The sequence below is a fragment of the Bison bison genome, unplaced genomic scaffold (genome assembly GCF_000754665.1).
Source record: "Bison bison bison isolate TAMUID 2011002044 unplaced genomic scaffold, Bison_UMD1.0 scf7180017864215, whole genome shotgun sequence".
NCBI lineage: Eukaryota > Metazoa > Chordata > Mammalia > Artiodactyla > Bovidae > Bison > Bison bison.
Genome location: NW_011494787.1, coordinates 3,797,069 through 3,804,753, shown reverse-complemented (window position 1 = coordinate 3,804,753; position 7,685 = coordinate 3,797,069).

Below are 7,685 nucleotides of genomic sequence, written 5' to 3'. Positions count from 1 at the left end.
ACAATCACATTCTAAAGTACCGGAAGTTGAGGTTTCAGTATGTGAATTGGGGAGGGCTCAGGGATGGGGACATAGTTTAGTCCATAATAGTCCCTAACTCAGTTTTGGAAACTAGCATAATCTTTATCTCTTCAGATATTTCCCCTTCTCCTCCTCCTCCTCCTCTCCCCTTCTCTTTCCTCTTCTTCTCCTTCTTCCCCTTCCCCTCCTCCTCCTTCTTCTCTCTTTCTCCCCAACTCTCTCTTCCCTCTCCCCTAGGATTCAAATTATGCATATGTTATAATGTTTGATATAGTCCCAGAATTCTTGGATACTCTGTTCTGTTTTACTTTCCCTTTTTCTCTGTGTTTCAGTCTGGGTACTTTCTATAGACCTAGCTTTAAGTTCACTAATTCTTTCCTCAGCTGTGTCAAATCTACTGATGAGCCTGACAAATGCATTTTTCACCTCTGTTATTGGGTACTACATTTCTAGTGTTTCCATTTGACTTTTTTATAGTTTCCATCTCCCTGATGAAATTGTCCATTTGATCTTGCATGCTGTCTGCCTTTTAAACCTCTGTTGAGTAATTCCAACATCTGTGTCAAATTTGAGTCTGGATCTGATGATTGCTTTGTCTTTTAGAGGTGTGTTCTTTTTTGTTGCCTTTTCATATACTTTAAAATATTTTCTACATCCATGAACAGAAACCAGAAGTCTAACATAACTTTGATATCAAAATCTGAAGAGACCATTAAGGAAAGGGCATTATGGACATCATTAAACAAAATATTGGAAAACAAAATTTTTAATGCATAAAAAGATAATCGTGACTTCATTAGGTTTACTCTCTCCAAAATAAGTGATTTAGCATCAGAAAAATGAATTAATATAATTCACAACATTAAGATTAAAGGAGAAAAATAATTTAATTATCTCAATAATTGCAAAAGTAGCATTTTATATATTCCACAATAACTGTGGAAAATTCTGAAAGAGATGGGAATACCAGACCACCTGACCTGCCTCTTGAGAAACCCATATGCAGGTCAGGAAGCAACAGTTAGAACTGGACATGGAACAACAGACTGGTTCCAAATAGGAAAAGGAGTACATCAAGGCTGTATATTGTCACCCTGCTTATTTAACTTATATGCAGAGTACATCATGAGAAATGCTGGGCTGGAAGAAGCACAAGCTGGAATCAAGATTGCCGGGAGAAATATCAATAACTTCAGATATGCAGATGACACCACCCTTATGGCAGAAAGTAAAGAGGAACTAAAAAACCTCTTGATGAAAGTGAAAGAGTAGAGTGAAAAACTTGGCTTAAAGCTCAACATTCAGAAAACAAAGATCATGGCATCTGGTCCCATCACTTCATGGGAAATAGATGGGGAAACAGTGAAAACAGTGTCAGACTTTATTTTTGGGGGCTCCAAAATCACTGCAGATGGTGACTGCAGCCATGAAATCAAAAGACGCTTACTCCTTGGAAGAAAAGTTATGACCAACCTAGATAGCATATTCAAAAGCAGAGACATTACTTTGCCAACAAAGGTCCATCTAGTCAAGGCTATGGTTTTTCCAATGGTCATGTATGGATGTGAGAGTTGGGCTGTGAAGAAAGCTGAGCACCGAAGAATTGATGCTTTTAAACTGTGGTGTTGGAGAAGACTCTTGAGAGTCCCTTGGACTGCAAGGAGATCCAACCAGTCCATTCTGAAGGAGATCAGCCCTGGGATTTCTTTGGAAGGAATGATTCTAAAGCTGAAACTCCAGTACTTTGGCCACCTCATGCGAAGAGTTGACTCATTGGAAAAGACTCTGATGCTGGGAGGGATTGGGGGCAGGAGGAGAAGGGGACGACAGAGGATGAGATGGCTGGATGGCATCACTGACTCAATGGACGTGAGTTTGAGTTTACTCTGGGAGTTGGTGATGGACAGGGAGGCCTGGCGTGCTGCAATTCACGGGGTTGCAAAGAGTCGGACACGACTGAGTGACTGAACTGAACTGAAAGCCCTTTAATGATATAAAATTAAAACTCTTAATAAAGTACAAAGAAAGGCAATAATGGAAAAGTGTATAAAAATATTATACATATATGTTAAACAACTGAATCACTTTGCTGCACAGCAAAAACTAACATAACATCATAAATCACCTGTATGAAAATAAAATAAATTTAAAAAAAATAAAATGAGAGAAATTTTTAAAATAATAATTTGAAAAAAAACACACATATAAAATACCACACTTAAGAGTGAAATGCTGAATTTATTCCCTTTGTGATTAAAAATAAGATAAAAATATTCACCATTACCAATTTTATTCAGTAATGTACTGGAGGCCCTAGACAGTACAGTATAAAGACTAGAAGAAAAGAAATAAAACTGTCATTCAGGTACATAATTAGAAGTCAGTTTATCAAGGTGGTTTGAAGCAAAATTAATATAACTTTGCATTTTCATATACCAGCAACAGTTACACAGAAAATTAAAAATTTTAAATACCATTTATAAAAGGTCTAGGAATAACATTAACAAAAGAACAAAAGATCTCTCTGAAGAAAATAAAATTATTTTAAAAGAGATTTTAATATGAATATGGGAAGATAGAGTAGATGCAAAGACTAGGAAGCTCAGTGTCATAAAGAAGTTTGTTCTTCCCATATTGATCTATAGATTCAGGAGAATAAATCCCAAAGGTTTTGAATTTATCCTACTTAATAAATAAGGGGCCAAAATGCAACAATTTATGTAAAACTATGAGATGGGGGAAGGAGGGAGGGGAAAAGAATGAAGTAGGATGGGGGAGTTGAGACTGTGTATGCATATGTGTATTTGAATGTGTTTTGAAACTTGAAAGTTGATTTGACATTCACATGGAAGTATCAAGACATTCATGAAAAAGAAAACTGGAGAATCTTGTCCTACTATGATATGATACGATATGATAAAGCTCATCATATGATACAATGATTAAAAAGCATTCTATAGGCCCAGAGATGAAAAGACAGATTAATCAAACAAAATAGAGAACTCAGAAATTGAACAATACGCATGTGGACAACTGATATATAATTGAGCTAGCACTGCAGATCAATGGTAACAGGATGAGATTTCAAAAACTTGTACTGAAAGAACTGGGTATTCATTTGGAAAATAAAATAATATTTACCTTCACCTATATTTATATAAGAGGAGGGCATGCCAACCCATTCCAGTGTTCTTGCCTGCAGAATCCCCACGGACAAAGGAAACCGGTGGCCTACAGCCCATGGAGTCACAAAGAGTCAGACACAACTGAGTGATTAAGCATAGCATATAATTATATAAAAATCAATTCCAGATGTTTAATCCTAAACATTTATTTGTGAAAGCAAAGGAATAAGATTTTAGAAGGTAATATTTGCTTGGTGTAAAGAAAGTTTTTTTTTAATTAGACACAAAAAGCAAACCCCCTAATGAAAAAGATGGAAAATTTTGATGATACTAAAATTTAAAATTTCTATCATCAAAAACCTGGAGAAGGAAATGGCAACCCACTTTGGTATTTCTGCCTGGAAAACCCATGGGAGAGGATCCTGGTGGTCTACAGTCCATGTGCATATGTGCTAAGTCACTTCAGTTGTGTCCAACTCTGATCCTGTGGACTCATATCTTATTGAGTATGAGTTTGAACTCATACCATTTGAACTCATATGGGTATACATATCCAAGATGTACACTAAGTAAAACTAACAAGTTGTAAAAATTCCATTTATGCAAATATTCCATTTATGCAAAAATTCTAAATCCCATAAAAACATATATCCCCTTATACAAAACAGGAATTTATAAATTTATGAGTTCAGAAAACACACACACACACACGCACACCTGATAATAGTAGTTATTGCTACCAAAAGGACTGACATAGTATAGAGGTGGTGTGGGGTGAAGAGAAGTTGAAGAACTCCAGAGGGAATTTTATCTAACCAGTATTACTTGTCTCTTTTATAAGGGATGTACTAACCCTGCAGCAATTGGTTTTCTTGTCAAAAGTCTAGGACTTCATCTTTCTCCAGTGAAGGATAAAATGCCATGGGAATGTCTCTCCTCTATAAATAATTGAAAATCAGAGAAAATACATAAAACAATGGTATTCAGACATTGGATATCTGAGAGGATAGGACTGTGGTCTGTGAGAGAAAGGGAACAAAGGAAGTGAGCCCTAAAACTATCAAAGGTTAACAGCATAAAAGGAAAAAAAAGATTGGACTTCATCAAATCAAAAACTTTGATCTTTAAAATAGACTTCTAAGAAAAAGAGAGGGAAACCACAAAGTGGGAGAATATATTTGTAGACTATGTATCTGATGAAGAACTCACATCCAGAACTTATCTTTGTGTGTGTGTGTGTGTGTGTGTGTGTGTGTATGTGTGTATACTGCTTTATATTTTTTTAAATTAATTTTTTAAATTAGAGGCTAATTACAATATTGTATTGGTTTTGCCATACATCAACATGAATCCGCCACAGGTGTACATGTGTTCCCAATACTGAACCCCCCTCCCACCTCCCTCCCCATACCATCCCTCTGGGTCATCCCAGTACACCAGCCCCAAGCATCCTGTATCCTGCATCAAACCTGGACTGGTGGTTCATTTCTTACATGATATTATACATGTTTCAATGCCATTCTCCCAAATCATACCCTCCCCCACGGAGTCCAAAAGACTGTTCTATACATCTGTGTCTCTTTTGCTATCTCACATACAGGGTTATCATTACCAACTTTCTAAATTCCATATATATGCATTAGTATACTGTACTGGTGTTTTTCTTTCTGGCTTACTTCACTCTGTAAAATCGGCTCCAGTTTCAACCACCTCATTAGAAGTGACTCAAATGTATTCTTTTTAATGGCTGAGTAATACTCCATTGTGTATATGTACCACAGCTTTCTTATCCATTCATCTGCTGATGGACATCTAGGTTGCTTCCATGTCCTGGCTATTATAAACAGTGTTGCGATGAACATTGGGGTACATGTGTCTCTTTCAATTCGGTTTCCTCAGTGTGTATGCCCAGCAGTGGGATTGCTGGGTCGTAAGGCAGTTCTATTTCCAGTTTTTAAAGGAATCTTCACACTGTTCTCCATAGTGGCTGTACTGGTTTGCATTCCCACCAACAGCATTTATTGTTTGTAGACTTTTGGATCACAGCCATTCTGACTGGTATGAAATGGTACCTCATTGTGGTTTTGATTTGCATTTCTCTGATTATGAGTGATGTTGAGCATCTTTTCATGTGTTTGTTAGCCATCTGTATGTCTTCTTTGGAGAAATGTCTATTTAGTTATTTGGCCCATTTTTTGATTTGGTCATTTATTTTTCTGGAATTGGGCTGCAGGAATTGCTTGTATATTTTTGAGATTAGTTGTTTGTCAGTTGCTTCATTTGCTATTATTTTCTCCCATTCTGAAGGCTGTCTTTTCACCTTGCTTATAGTTTCTTTTGTTGTGCAGAAGCTTTTAATTTTAATTATATCACATTTCTTTATTTTTGCTTTTATTTCTAGTATTCTGGGAGGTGGGTCATAGAGGATCCTGCTGTGATTTATGTCGGAGAGTGTTTTGCCTATGTTCTCCTCTAACAGTTTTATAGTTTCTGGCCTTATGTTTAGATCTTTAATCCGTTTTGAGTTTATTTTTGTGTATGGTGTTAGAAAGTGTTCTAGTTTCATTCTTTTACAAGTGGTTGACCAGTTTTCCCAGCACCACTTGTTAAAGAGATTGTCTTTTCTCCATTGTATATTCTTGCCTCCTTTGTCAAAGATAAGGTGTCCATAGGTGCGTGAGTTTATCTCTGGGCTTTCTATTTTGTTCCATTGGTCTATATTTCTGTCTTTGTGCCAGTACCATACTGTCTTGATGACTGTGGCTTTGTAGTAGAGCCTGAAGTCAGGCAGGTTGATTCCTCCAGTTCCATTCTTCTTTCTCAAGATTGCTTTGGCTATTCGAGGTTTTTTGTATTTCCAAAAGAATTGTGAAATTATTTGTTCTAGCTCTGTGAAAAATACTGTTGGTAGCTTGATAGGGATTGCATTGAATCTATAGATTGCTTTGGGTAGTATACTCATTTTCACTATATTGATTCTTCCAATCCATGAACATGGTATATTTCTCCAACTATTAGTGTCCTCTTTGATTTCTTTCACCAGTGTTTTATAGTTTTCTATATATAGGTCTTTAGTTTATTTAGGTAGATATATTTCTAAGTATTTTATTCTTTTCATTGTAATGGTGAATGGAATTGTTTCCTTAATTTCTCTATTTTCTCATTATTAGTGTGTAGGAATGCAAGGAATCTCTGTGTTGATTTTGTATCCTGAAACTTTACTATATTCATTGGTTAGCTCTAGTAATTTTCTGGTGGAGTCTTTAGGGTTTTCTATGTAGAGGATCATGTCATCTGCAAACAGTGAGAGTTTTACTTCTTTTCCAATTTGGATTCCTTTTATTTCTTTTTCTGCTCTGATTGCTGTGGCCAAAACTTCCAAAACTACGTTGAATAGTAGTGGTGAAAGTGGGCACCCTTGTCTTGTTCCTGACTTTAAGGGAAATGCTTTCAATTTTTCACCATTGAGGATAATGTTTGCTGTGGTTTTGTCATATATAGCTTTTATTATGTTAAGGTATGTTCCCTCTATTCCTGCTTTCTGGAGAGTTTTTATCATAAATGGGTGTTGAATTTTATCAAAGGCTTTCTCTGCATCTATTGAGATAATCATATGGCTTTTATTTTTCAATTTGTTGATGTGGTGTATTACATTTATTGATTTGCAGATATTGAAGAATCCTTGCATCCCTGGGATAAAGCCCACTTGGTCATGGTGTATGATCTTTTTAACGTGTTGTTGGATTCTGATTGCTAGAATTTTGTTAAGGATTTTTGCATCTATGTTCATCAGTGATATTGGCCTATAGTTTTCTTTTTTTGTGGCATCTTTGTCAGGTTTTGGTATTAGGGTGATGGTGGCCTCATAGAATGAGTTTGGAAGTTTACCTTCCTCTGCAATTTTCTGGAAGAGTTTGAGTAGGATAGGTATTAGCTCTTCTCTAAATTTTTGGTAGAATTCAGCTGTGAAGCCGTCTGGACCTGGGTGTTTGTTTGCTGGAAGATTTCTGATTACAGTTTCAATTTCCGTGCTTGTGATGGGTCTGTTAAGATTTTCTATTTCTTCCTGGTCCAGTTTTGGAAAGTTGTACTTTTCTAAGAATTTCTTCCACATTGTCCATTTTATTGGCATATAATTGCTGACAGTAGTCTCTTATGATCTTTTGTATTTCTGTGTTGTCTGTTGTGATCTCTCCATTTTCATTTCTAATTTTATTGATTTGATTTTTCTCCCTTTGTTTCTTGATGAGTCTGGCTAATGGTTTGTCATTTTTATTTATCCTTTCAAAGAACCAGCTTTTGGCTTTGTTGATTTTTGCTATGGTCTCCTTTGTTTCTTTTGCATTTATTTCTGCCCTAATTTTTAAGATTTAGCCCCCACAGCCTCATTGTTTCCCACCAGCCACTTCCCTCAGCTCTTCCACATCTGCCCTTTGTGATTTTCCATCCCTCAGTCATTTGCTTTGTCCACATTTACAATTTTCCAAACTCTGCCCATTTCAATTAGATGCCATGGTGGCAGACATAACCCGGCAGCCG